Source organism: Ambystoma mexicanum, chromosome 3q (assembly GCF_040938575.1).
Source record: "Ambystoma mexicanum isolate Mex_15411 chromosome 3q, UKY_AmexF1_1, whole genome shotgun sequence".
In the NCBI taxonomy this organism is placed as follows: Eukaryota; Metazoa; Chordata; class Amphibia; order Caudata; family Ambystomatidae; genus Ambystoma; species Ambystoma mexicanum.
This window is the reverse complement of record NC_090926.1, coordinates 903,035,642-903,050,000: the sequence shown is the minus strand read 5'-3', so window position 1 is coordinate 903,050,000 and position 14,359 is coordinate 903,035,642. Positions and strand designations below refer to the sequence as shown.

General features: G+C 41.1%; 1 non-coding gene across 1 annotated transcript; it reads left to right on the top strand.

Annotated features, from left to right (window-relative positions):
• Nucleotides 1-13,853: 13,853 nt before the first annotated feature.
• Nucleotides 13,854-14,017, top strand: LOC138448154 (U1 spliceosomal RNA). Its single transcript, XR_011260007.1, has one exon. It is a non-coding gene; the product is annotated as a U1 spliceosomal RNA (small nuclear RNA).
• The last annotated feature ends 342 nt before the right edge of the window (nt 14,018-14,359 follow it).

The following is a 14,359-nucleotide window of genomic DNA, read 5'->3' as shown; positions in this document are numbered from 1 at the left end:
GGGAAGTGCGGAATGAAGGGAAGGTGGGGGAAGAATGGATGGCAAGAGGAAGGGAGTTCCAGTGTAAAGGAGCTAAGTACTGGAAGGAGCGAAAATGGGAGGAAGCACAGGGAGGCGGAGGTGAAGTGAGAAGGTAATTGTCAGCAGATCAGAGGGAACGGGAGGGAGAGTAGAAGGAGAGAAGGGAGGAGAGATAAGGGGGGGCAAGACCATAAAGAGATTTGAAGACAAGTCATCCTGCAAAACATATTCATTAAACGGTGTGTTGACATTTATTTGAATAGTCATTGCATTTTTAAACAAGCAGATCATGTTTATGAACAAAAACATACTCCTTTTATATAGTTATTGAAAATCTTTATAATTCAGTAACAAATTATATTTTTATGATGTTTTTCTTCAATTGTGGCATTCGTTTGTGAGGAATATGTAGAAGTTGTTGAGATAATGTTTAGCAATTTGAAGACTGTATTGATAATTCCAACCAAATATTTTTTAACATAATTTTATAATTCATGACTTGTCATACCTCATCTGCCAGAACGGTTGCAGTACAAGAATAGTATGTTGCTGAAGTTCCAGCCTCCCCTTTATCAAATTAATAGAAATAATAAAGATGTGAAAGGAAAATCAAAAACAAAATTACTCTTAAAATAATGTTGGACAATATTGAATGATGAGTGTGGTTGCTGTTGACTCCAGAATAGTGCTAGATGTACAATCTATCTCCTTTAATTGATACATATATTAACACCATTGTTTAATAGCCAATGTACAGTTGTATTATAAATTGGACGACAATAAAAGCGATAATGTAAGTTTATGTGCAAGTCACTTGGTCTCACCATGTGGATGGTGGAAGTGTCTATTGTTTCCTCCATGGTAACGGTTTGCACTTCCATAGGTGTCACCTAAGTAAAGACAGACAATAAACACATTGAAACAAATGACCTATTTGTAAAAGACGCAATGTAACTTTTTCAAGGTGGCTCACATTTCACTGAACTATGACTCTATCCCAGAACTCAGTACAGACTAAGTAATCTACACTTATAATTATATAACCTTTCATTGTGACATTTGTGGCTTTTATTTCTGTTAGAAATAAATCAAGGTTGCTGAGCTAATGCTTTGCAATTTGAAGACTGTATTGATAATTCCAACCAAATATTTGTTACCATAATTTTATAATTCATGACTTGTCATACCTCATCTGCCAGAATGGTTGCAGTACAAGAATGGTATGTTGCTGAAGTTCCAGCCTCCCCTATATCAAATTAATATTAATAATAAAGATGTAAAAGGAAAATCAAAAACAAAATTACTCTTAAAATAATGTTGGACAATATTGAATGATGAGTGTGGTTGCTGTTGACTCCAGAATAGTGCTAGATGTACAATCTATCTCCTTTAATTGATACATATATTAACACCATTGTTTAATAGCCAATGTACAGTTGTATTATAAATTGGACCACATCAAAAGCGATATTGTAAGTTTATGTGCAAGTCACTTGGTCTCACTATGTGGATGTTGGAAGTGTCTATGGTTTCCTCCATGGTAACGGTTTGCACTTCCATAGGTGTCACCTAAGTAAATACAGACATGCTAATAAACACTTTGAAACAAACAACATATTTGTAAAAGACGCAATGTAACTTTTTCAAGGTGGCTCACATTTCACTGAACTATGACTGTATCCCAGAACTCAGTACAGACTAAGTAATCTACACTTATAATTATATAACCTTTCATTGTGACATTTGTGGCTTTTATTTCTGTTAGAAATAAATCAAGGTTGCTGAGCTAATGCTTTGCAATTTGAAGACTGTATTGATAATTCCAACCAAATATTTGTTACCATAATTTTATAATTCATGACTTGTCATACCTCATCTGCCAGAATGGTTGCAGTACAAGAATGGTATGTTGCTGAAGTTCCAGCCTCCCCTATATCAAATTAATATTAATAATAAAGATGTAAAAGGAAAATCAAAAACAAAATTACTCTTAAAATAATGTTGGACAATATTGAATGATGAGTGTGGTTGCTGTTGACTCCAGAATAGTGCTAGATGTACAATCTATCTCCTTTAATTGATACATATATTAACACCATTGTTTAATAGCCAATGTACAGTTGTATTATAAATTGGACCACATCAAAAGCGATATTGTAAGTTTATGTGCAAGTCACTTGGTCTCACTATGTGGATGTTGGAAGTGTCTATGGTTTCCTCCATGGTAACTGTTGCACTTCCATAGGTGTCACCTAAGTAAAGACAGACAATAAACACATTGAAACAAATGACCTATTTGTAAAAGACGCAATGTAACTTTTTCAAGGTGGCTCACATTTCACTGAACTATCACTGTATCCCGGAACTCAGTACAGACTAAGTAATCTACACTTATAATTATATAACCTTTCATTGTGACATTTGTGGCTTTTATTTCTGTTAGAAATAAATCAAGGTTGCTGAGCTAATGCTTTGCAATTTGAAGACTGTATTGATAATTCCAACCAAATATTTGTTACCATAATTTTATAATTCATGACTTGTCATACCTCATCTGCCAGAATGGTTGCAGTACAAGAATGGTATGTTGCTGAAGTTCCAGCCTCCCCCTATATCAAATTAATATTAATAATAAAGATGTAAAAGGAAAATCAAAAACAAAATTACTCTTAAAATAATGTTGGACAATATTGAATGATGAGTGTGGTTGCTGTTGACTCCAGAATAGTGCTAGATGTACAATCTCCTTTAATTGATACATATATTAACACCATTGTTTAATAGCCAATGTACAGTTGTATTATAAATTGGACCACATCAAAAGCGATAATGTAAGTTTATGTGCAAGTCACTTGGTCTCACTATGTGGATGTTGGAAGTGTCTATGGTTTCCTCCATGGTAACGGTTGCACTTCCATAGGTGTCACCTAAGTAAAGACAGACAATAAACACATTGAAACAAACAACATATTTGTAAAAGACGCAATGTAATTTTTTCAAGGTGGCTCACATTTCACTGAACTATCACTGTATCCCGGAACTCAGTACAGACTAAGTAATCTACACTTATAATTATATAACCTTTCATTGTGACATGTGTGGCATTTGTTTCTGTGAGAAATACATCAAGGTTGTTGAGCTAATGCTTTGCAATTTGCAGATAGCTTTGCAAATTAAAATAAAAGAAATATAATTCAATAATTTATTACTTGTCATACCTCATCCTCCAGCACGGTTTCTGTATAAGACTAGTATGTTGTTGAAATTCCAGCCTCCCCCATATAAAAGTAATTTCAATATTAAAGATGTGAAGGTAAAATCAGAAAAAGAATGATTGCACGCATAAGAGAGACGATATTTACCTACAAGCCTACATGCCACTTAAACAGATTTCTAGGTTGCTATGCACTTAAGAAAATAAATGTCTTGTATAGTCAAATCTGAAGGATAGTTATCAAAAAATTACTTGAATGATGATTGTGGTTGCTTTTGAATCCGGAATAGTGATAGATGTACAATCTATCTCCTCTAATTGATACACACAGATTCACACCATTGTTAAATAGTCAATGTACATTAGTATTATACATTAGATGACATGAAAAGCAATAAAGTAAGGTTTGCGTTGAAGTCACTCTGCATCACCATTTGTATGTTTGACTTCTCTGTGGTTTCGTCCATGATAACGGTCTGTACTTCCATCACTGCGGTCTAGGTAAAAACAGAGATGATAATCAACACATTTAACCTATTGACCTACTTGTAAAAGACGCAATGTACGCTTTTCGAGAAGGCTCATATTGCTCTGAACTTTTACTGTATCCATAAACAAGGGATCCACAAAGTAATCTACAGTTATAAATGTAAAAAACACAGTACATTTTTATACGAAGTAAACTTGTGTTGTAATATGTCAATCTCAGTATTCCACAAAAAATCCCATACCTTCATTATGTTGCCTGTTCACAGACTAGTTCGATGTATTGAATGATCATTTGAAAAACATACTATATAGAAAATAAATTACAAAATAGTGCAATACATTAAATAAAATCTCCCCCACTACACTGCTCACCTGGTTCAGCGTTTGCTGAAATTCAGTTGGAACGGCATTGGGAAGTAATTTGTGATGGAGTCTGGGGCTACCCTTTTTAATGAACTTTGACTGTTCGTACATATCTTCAGCGAAGTGCATACTGCAGACGTGGAATCGATTGCCACTCACATCAGCCAACACATCGTTGGCTCTGCTTTTAATCTCTGACATTGGAAACCTGCAGTTGGACAGCCATTTCTTTACTAAATTGATATCATTCAGAAAGACATGCAGGACTGTACTTTCAATTTTGGCATGGCTGACATTAGGGCAACCAAATACGATACAGGAAGGCATTTTTGGATTGTCCTTATGACCTGTTAAAACATCTATAGATTTTAATGTCAAAATAATGTGACACTGAGTAGTAAGGCAAACATGCGTTGAAAATATGCACTAGGAAATATTACAATTGGAAACAATACTCACTAATGTTATGTGATAAGAGGATATGATATGTTAAATATAACGTGCCTGTACACAAGTGTATCTAGGATACATAATACAAGGGAGGCAACAAAGGGGGAAGACAAGAAAACAATACTACTAGCCCTTATGTCACTCAGATCATATAAGCGTGACAATGCAAAGTGCGGGTGAAGGGAGAGGGGGAAATGCAAGGGAGAGGGTGGGGGAAGTGGGATCAGGGCTGCATCACTCTGGGTAAGTTCAGCCAAAACACAGCGGCTCTGGGTAAGTGAAAGGAGGCAGTGGGCATAGGGATTACAGTTATAGCCCATAAATGTGCAGCAGTCCTGGAGGCAGTGCAAGGAACACTGGTGATGGAGGAGCCTGGTAGCCAGTGAGACTCTGAGGGTAGCCAAGCAACCATTCATCACAACAGAGGGGTTAGTTAGCAAGGAAGCAAGAGAGATAAGTCCTCAGGAAGGATTATGGACAACGCAGAGGGTCTTCAACTTGATTCCAGCAGTGAGCAGGAGCCGGTGGAGAAAATTTAGGGATGGAGAGATACAGTGTCTGGACTTGAGCAAAGGATAAGTCAAGCAGCCCTGTTCTGGATTAGCTGCAGAGGGCGAAGAGTAGAGGTTGGCAGATTAAGAAAGAGGCTGTTGCAGATGTCCAGCCTGGGGACAACCAGGGCTCTAAAGCAGTCAGCTTCTGGGGTAAAGTGAGGAAAGGTGGAATACCTCTGAGGAGAAGCAGCTGGAAGTGGTCCTTTGTGACACGTTCCGTAATGTGAGGAGAGAAGAAGAGAGTTGATTCCAAGATGACACTGCGGTTTTTTGCATCACAGGAATGCGAAGGTAGAGGGTCCAAGGAGGGTGGGCAGATTAAGAGATTGAAAGCTGGAGAGGGGGTCCCAATGAGAAGGATCTCAGTCTTACTGGCAATTAGCCAGACATCGTTTAAGGCGCATCAATCCCGAATAGCAGATAGACACTTAGGAATGATAGAGGTAGGAGAGGAGGCTGAAGAGATGAGCCTGAAAGAGAGCTGACTGTCACCCGCATAACACTGAAAGTTAGAAGAGAAGGTATACATCAAGTGGACGATGAGCTAGTTAGAGAGATAAAAGTACATAGGATGGTTGATAATGCTGTAGACTTTTTACACATATTAAATTGAGAATAGAGTTTACATTGAGTGTAAAGCAATATAAAGTGGCAGAGCATATACCATTGACACAAAAGAAAGCAATAGCAAAAGTTAACTAACCGTTAGTTAGAAGAGCAGATGAGTCGATTCAGCAAGCAAGGAAAACAGTGGATAAATGGTGAAATCCCTTGCCAATTTCAGAGATGTTTTCTTAGTAGCCTCCACAGTATTTATAAAGGCTTCCAGAAGTGGGTGTGTATGTGAATCTCTGACATGTTTGTTCACGCCCACCAGGCCTCCATGACAAATTTGGACCTCTTCCATCCCGCCAGTGAGGCCCACTTGTCAGCCTGTGGCCACAGATCCAAATTGCCATTGATGTTGCAGGGTGATGGATGAATGTAGATAATGCGAGCACAATAGGCCTGGAACACATTCAAAGAACACAGCCATATGTCGCTTGCAGGGACGGGGCCTTCAAAGGGGTGTCTGGAGAAACTGGGTCTGGGGATTTCATGTTGTCAATGGTCCTTGTGCCAAAGAGCCCTTTTAGGTGTACATTGTATTCTGCACATTGTGTCTTACCACCCACCCCCTTGCGAGCGTGCGACCGCAGGTGCGACCTCCCATTGATCTTGCAGGGTGGACGGATGTGGATGAGGGTAGCGCAATAAGCCCGTAAACTTGTTGAAGCACACCAATCCCTCACAATCTTCTTATATTTCTTTATGTGGTTTGTAGTTACAAACAATTTGCAACAACCTTTCATATACAATCAGTTTGTATTGATTTTTTACTACTTTCTGTAAAGTGGGTTGCAATAACAAGCTACAAAATGTACTGCTGCGGTCTAGGGACTGTCTGCATAAATATGTGGTATAGTCCAGAGTCACTTGTGAATTTTTCACGAATGGCACGAACCACACAGGCAGGTATCACTTGTCGAACATGGAATCCCAGTCTTCCATTAATCCACCATGTAAACGCATAATAGGCCACAAGCCTGTACCCCCTGTGAAAGAGAAACAGAAATAGTTTACTTGTGTAAATGAACCCAATAATTGCATTAATTATGTTTGAAATACCTTTTTAAATGTAAGACATTGTGATGCTTTAAAAAGTGCATTTACGTGGAAGGTACTAACGGTGCTGAGGATATCAAAAGGGGGTCAATTGAAAATGTGAACGCCCATTCGATCAAAAACAGATTGGGGGATGGATAAAAAACTTTTTTTTACATCTGAATGAAAGAAAGCTAATTGTTTGGACATTGAAAATATTAGCTGTCTCGGTCGTCAAACACACAACATATATTCAGTGAACTTACTCATTACTTGGATTACGGAGGCGAACTGCAGATCGAAGTTCGTGCATTAGGACCGTCATCATTCGCAACACGGATCTTGTAAGGCAGGCTGCCCTGAAGTCATGAGGCTCAGTAACATATAGCATTGGTGTGTCTTATTCGGTAGTGTAGGCCAAGCAGCCAGAGTTTTCTTGGTTGAAGCAGTTTTCCAAAACACTTTGCATAACCACACAACGATAGCATGTACACGAGGTGGAAACATCTTCCATGCGACTTGGTTCAGGCTCTGGTGATTGATCCTCACGACTTTTTACTCTTTCTCGTATTTCCTCTTCTGAATATTCAGGCTCGTACACGTAGGGCTGAATATTGGACATAGTTCCTGAATGTTGTAGAAGTACAGAATTAAATGTGAAATAAATAGAAATGTTTTTGTTTGTATACATTAACAAAATTAGGTTTCACATTAAAATTCAGTGTCAACTAAAAACAAGCAAGAAAACTGCCATGTTAGAAAAAAGAACTGTGCAAGATTAATCGGGACAATATGAAAAGTTCACAAGGACACATGTAAAGAACATGCCATGTTAAAGTATAATTTAAATATGGTTTGGTAAAGACACTTGTACATAATATAAGAAATGATTAAATAAAAAGTGACTACTGAGTTCATTATTTGTCGGCAGCATAAATACCTGTTGTAAAAGTGTGGAGTATTTTGCATATAGCTGACCAGAGCACAAACAAGTCTGGTCGACTCGAAAAGAAATAAACTGACACGAAGGAAAAAGAATCTCCAACGTTGTTTGATCAGAAAGAGTGTGTTTACATTTATGGAGGAAAGAGGCATCTTGGCATTTCCAGGGAGATACATCAATAGACGGCACACAGAGAACATTCGCATGAGACATGCATTGGCGTTGTGAACAGGGGTGTAAGTGTCTAGTGATGTCAGCTTGAGAAGCGGGTGATATGATTTAGTGCCACAAGGGCACTTGAACTTAGAGCGATGAATCAACTGATACGATTTCCACGATATGGCGCTGCCCAGTCAGGAGTTTTCGCATGAATAAAAGTGAGGGAAATTAAGGTACGGTGCATAGGACATGTTTTTAAGATGGATCGATGTATAATCGAAAATACATGCCCGATCGATTGGGACAATAACATTTATGAGAGAACTACCCCTTTAATTCCCTCTGCACAATAAATTGGTACACCTTTGCTGAAGTGAAGAACCAGCGCAATAGGAAATAGTGGAGGGGAAGGAATACACTGGCTTCTTCCTCTTGTCCAGGTTCTTGCCTCTTGGAGCTTGGGTGGGCAAAAAGACTGCCTTATCTGCTGCCATTTTCGAATGTTAGCATGAATGCGGAAAGACTGACGGATTGGGTCTGGCCTACTCAGATAAAGAGATGACCACTAATACCACACAAGAATGTATCTATGTAATTTGCATACATGACAATACTGGGTTTGGCCCCTAAATGTGTATTTATATTTACTGTCCCCATGTCAATGTCTGGCTCTTATGTTTCATGGGTATCAGGTAATATTATCCCCATATATATGGTCGCCGTAAATAATATCGCCGGGAAAAGGTTGTGGCGATATTATATGGGTGACCATATATATGGGCACAGGGACAAAAAAAAAAGAAAAAAGAAAAAAAAAGAAGTTTGGAGGTTGCGGGGGTGTCCCTCGCATGTTCCATGCAATAATGTCACCACAAAAAACGGCAATTTTTTGGCGATATTTTTGCATGGCGATATTTTTGTGGCGACATTATTACATGGAACCGTTTCATGGCCACTTCACCACCTGGTTGACTCTCATCCACACAACCACTGTGACTTCTAGAAAACCCCAAAGCAGGGACCCACTCAGCCACATGTAATGTAGCCGCTGGGAGTCATTTCTATTGGAATTGACAATCCAACCAACATTAAAAAACCAAATAAGGATGGGGTGAAAAGGGAAACAGCTATCCTAGAAGAGGTCTGCCAGTGGTAGCCATGCAAGTGTGGATTAGGGAATGGAATTGGAATCACCCAAATCAGAAAGGACATGGAAGAGGGACAGGTTACACAAAGGGTAGAGGATGGCAATAGATTAATATGTGGAGGACTGACCAGGAACTGCCACACCAGGGAGTATGAAAGGGAAGTCAACCAAACAAAAAATAGGTAGACGTGGTTAAAAGCCCTAAAATGGGAATGGAGAGGAACCACCTACACAAGAAGAAACAGAAGAGCCGAAAATAACATAAAATGGAATGTAAGGCAAAGACAAGCCTTCAAGACAAAGATAGAAGGAAAGCAGGATCAACTACCGGTAAGCTAGCTCAGCAGGGTGAGCACTTGTTGCTGCCATCTATGTATGATCTGCAGGTCTCAGGTTAAAATTCCGGCAAGACCAGCTCAGCCTTTGATGCTTCCGAGGTCGATAAATAAGTACCAACTTTGGATGGGATGACGATGATGTATGTAAATATGTTCTATGTACAGCGCTTATGCCTAAGCACCATATATAAATAACACATCATTATCACTACAATCGAGGAGACTGTCATAGACTGGTGGATTGAATGTGAACTAAACAGACACATGAGACACACAACGGGTAGCAAAGTGAGGTGGAAATAAACCACTTCCAATGGATGGGAGACCACTGGGCTTTTTCCTGTCATGAGGAGAGAAATGATCAACATAATTGCAGCTCCTCTGCAAATCGATATCATCTGACCCACAGCACTTGCAACAAACCCTCGTGTAAGTCTGTAGTAGAGTCCCCTAAACCTGAAGATTGCTTTATCATCACTGTAATTGATTAGATAGAGTCCCTTGGAGGAAAGATGGCAATCTCCTGTCTGCCTTGTATCACAAACTCCCGAACACAGCTCCAACCAGTATATGAGATGCTGAGTACCAGCACTTTGAGGAACATGTGCTTCCGATTAATTAGCTTTGCAGCCGGAGTGCTGTTCAGTGGCTAATCCCCAGTACTACCGTGAGTAGGGATTTAGATTATATCAAAGGCACAGACACGGGAAGTAATCAGTAAATTAGTTTTATTGGAACAAATGTTCAAGAAACATCAACACATAAAGAAACAGATGCAAGTATTATGAATACATTGTCTTTGCTACTCATCCAGGAGTAAAGAAAAGAGCACATTAAAAATAGATTTGAAGCAAAGTTGGATAGCTTTAATGCGCAACTTGAAACCAAGCTCCTTCACAAGCTCGAATCTTGACCCAATACTACTCAATCATAAAAAGGTTTCAGTGAATACAAGACAATGCAATACATTCCTCTTCCTCTTCTTTGGAGTGTAGGAACCACTGTGGCACTTCTCATGAGAACCGAATAAGAAGGCAATGCCCCCTCCCATCATGGATCAAGACAAGGGGGGGAATCCATAAACTCCTACCACATCAGGTCAGCCACAACCATCTGAGTAAAAAGAAAAACAGACAGGGTTGGTGCGATAATACTCTCCTAGGTGTCAGTTTTAGAATCTAAACCCCCTCGCACGACAGTGAACGTGAATAGCCATTCTATGTCAAGACTGGAGGCTTCCCATTACACAAGTTTCAAGTATCAGTAAAACATTGCATGCAGCATCATGAGTATTTTGATGCGGGACCACCAACCACAAGGAGCACTTAGGGATACTTTGACCCCTATAGACAATGCCTAAAGGAAGTGATCTCCTTTAAATGTCGATTGTGAGCGTGTGTTAGGCACTGTGGAGCCCAGGGAACTGATTTATTTTTTTATTGGGCCTTCAATGGAAGAGGTCTACTAAACAATACCATGCCTGTCCTATGGGCCTCCCAGCGCCTCTCATTCTCAAATAATCATGTTAATTGTGTGCATGTGATAGGCGCTGTGGGACCCAGGGAACTGATTTGTTTTTTTACAGGGCATTTGTGATAGATGTATCATTACTGGTATTATGCACAAAGCAAACCTGAATATATTCTTATATGGGACTACTGGCATATATTGGTGCAGCCAGTATGGAAACGTATGGGCACAGCCAGCATGAACATGTTTTTATACTTGCTTATACTTGCACATTTTGTGGACAAAAGCATCATGCAAATATGTTGGCGAAATGCTCCTGTTAACGTTGGTGACTTTCATCTATTGGATTTTTTTATGAGTTACCCCACAAAACCAATTGGAAACTGTTTGCAATTTTTACCCAATTTTTCAAAAAAGTGTGTTGCAAAATGCACCATTTTAACCCATTATTTAAAAAAGATTCTTGGGGGAGACTCCCCCCAGAGTCCCCTGAATTGGTTCTGGCTCTTCACACCTCCTTGAAAGGTTCTTGTAATTTGTTCAGAACATACTTAGATTTTGTTCCCTCTTTAGGGATAGGTTTTTTCGACAGTTCTCCTTGATGCACTTCCTTATACTCTGAGCTAAACTTCGATGCCTGTCTGAGTCTTGTAACGCAGGCTTTCTTAATTTGGGTATACCTTGTTCCCATGACACCTTTCCCCTCTCCTGGGATTTCTCACTGTGACTGTCTCTCCTCTTATCTTGTTCACAGGATATTGTGATGAATCCTTTGGAGTCTTCAATGATCCCCAGCCTGAGATCTCCTCCCATGTGGCCAGGGGATGGCAGCCGCTACCTGATCCTGACCCTTGGGTGGTTTTATGAAGGAGGACCACATGGGAGGAGATGGCTGTCAGGGAGATGTGGTATTTGTCCCTTATAAATGAGGAAGATCCTATTATTCCTTAATTCCTGATAGCATGTTGTCACTATACAAGTCCCTATCTAAAGAGATGGGTAGATACCCTCCTTTCTGTTTTCGGGGGGGGGGGGCACTGACTCTTGAGGGTTGTATGATATCAATAAGAAAAGAGATGAGTCAAGGCTACCTCTCCCTTCAATGCACAGGTAGTGCAGAAACAACCTACAGTTGGCTAAAATGTAGTTCACGTAGCCATTCATGATCAAGCACACAGATTGATATACTGTTAATACAGATTTGATTCTAAATAAAATTGCACATTAAAATGCAAAAGCAATCAATTGTGTTCTTCACAACACAGGAACATTAGGTTATGAAAAAGTGAGGTTAGTAACAGAAAGTCATTAGATGTGCTGCAAAAGATAACAGCACATTTCATCTGTCGACACTAATTGCATGTTTCCAGTTCGGGGGCCATACAGAGAGCATTTTCTGGTTGACACAGTTTGAGCAAAAGCTTCCAAACTTTGTTCAGGACACAGGGGCTACAGGCAGTGGGAGGTTGTTCTCAAAAGCATGTTTGGTGATGGATGATGTTTAAAATCTGAATAAAAACAAATAAAATGTGTTGGAATAATGTGTCTGGTGAGCATAAAAATTATGAAAGGGCCCCTTTCAGGGGCTCTGTTATCTGTTGATTATGACCTACCTATTATTTCTTCTCTGCATCTTGGGCTGAGAATTGGAGAAGACTAACATTAGTGTAGTCGCAAATTTCAAATTCACTCTGATGTTACTGTGTAGAGATAAGGTAAGGGGTTTTTGTACTTTATTAGTATCACTGTTTAACTATTACAAAATCATACCACAGACACTGGTAGAATTACATGGTAGAGTGCATAAGTATGGCAAAATACTCCAAAAATCCCTATTTGTTCAAGGTCTGCAAGGTGTCAGAGGCTGGGAATTGGAGAGGACCAACATCAGACTTAAATGGGGGTCACCAGAGGCAGTTACAGTCCTACGGCACGACCCAGCTAATTTATTTATTTATGAAAGGTTTGAAGGATATGTGGACCCGGCAGATTTATTTATTTATGCAATGTTTGTCGGATACCGGTATCCGACAAACAGTGCACAAATTAATAAATTAACCGGGTCGTTGCTTCTGGGAGGGCTGGGACTGGGTCAGTGCCTGCCTTCTCAACTTTGCTTAGCAGGGCTTCCAGAATGGGCCCAACCCCTGCCCTCTTGCTTGCAAATTTCCCCTGATTTATTGGTGAAAGAAATAAAAAGTTAAGTGTGCGCTTTATGTTGTTTGCACAGAGAGCCCCTGGTCTTGTAGCAGAGTTTCTTTTGCTGCAGTCAAGAGTGCCAGCCCTGAGCAGCTCAGGGGTCCACAGCCCTGATGTATTGGTTAAAGAAAGAAAAAGTCACGTGTGTGAGTAGGTTGGTTGCGCACAGAGCTCCTGGTCTTGTAGCAGAATTTTGCTGCAGTCAAGAGGGCCAGCATTCACTGGAGGGCTGAAGTGCACAGGCGCCTAACCCCAGACTTGTGTGCCCCATTATATCAGGTTCCCCTGTTGTTCTCACAGCCACCTTGCCCTGGCCCTGTTTTCGCGCCTAGGCACTCCAACCTTAAGAAGGCCCAACCAGCTCCTGGGGGCAGCTGGGGGGAGATGGGGCGGCTGGCTACCAGCTGCTGCCGCCGGCCCCATCCGAGCACCGATGGGGCATGGTCGGGCCTTGCCTTCACGGCGTTGCCGTGTCCTGCTGGGGGGCACCCCACCTGAGACGCTCTTGTTAAGAGGGGTGACCTGTCGGCTCAGGAGGGCCATGGACCCGTCTGCGGCTGACAGGCCAGTGGGCACACTGCACCAGGCCTGTTCGCATTCCGACTGGGCCTGCTGGCACGTGGCCAGGCCCGAATGTATGCAAATCTCAGGCCAAGCAGGGCCTGATGAAAGAAACTGTGCTACAATGTGCCTCTTCTGCTGGGCTCTGCCTGCCGGAGCTTCCCCCTACACGTGCGACAGGCAGCTCTGCAGACGCTCAGGGTTTCCGGGAGGTCTGAGGCTGGGTCAAGGCCTGCCTTTTCACCCTCGCTTAGCGGGGCTTCCAGAACGGGCCCAACCCCTGCCCTCTTGCTTGCAACTCATACTTACCTGGCAGGGTAGAATCTGTGATCAGAAAGGCAGATCTTCCAGGATGAGGCTCATCCATTGCACATCCGATTTGCTGACCCCTGCGATGTCCCCAAATGTGGGATATTCAACTGCATTATTGCTGGTAGTGGGGTACTGTGTTCGCGCTTTCCTCTGATTTATTGTTGAAAGAAAGAAAAAGTTACGTGTGCGAGTCAAGTTGGTTGCACACAGAGCCCCTGGTTGTGTGGCCCAATGTGTTTTGCTGCAGTCAAGAGGGCCAGCTCTGAGCAGCTCGGGCACCCACAAGCCACATTTATTGGTGAAAGAAAAAAAAGGTAAAGTGTGCACAGAGCCTCTGGTCTTGTGGCAGAATTTACTTTGCTGCAGCCTCATTTTCCTCCCCTCATTTGGCCTCCTCCTGCTTCTGTTCCTCAACTGCTCTTTTCACCTCACATTTTGGCCCCACTTTCTCCTCCTCTTCTCTTCCTATCTGCTCCACACCACAGCCTCCATCCT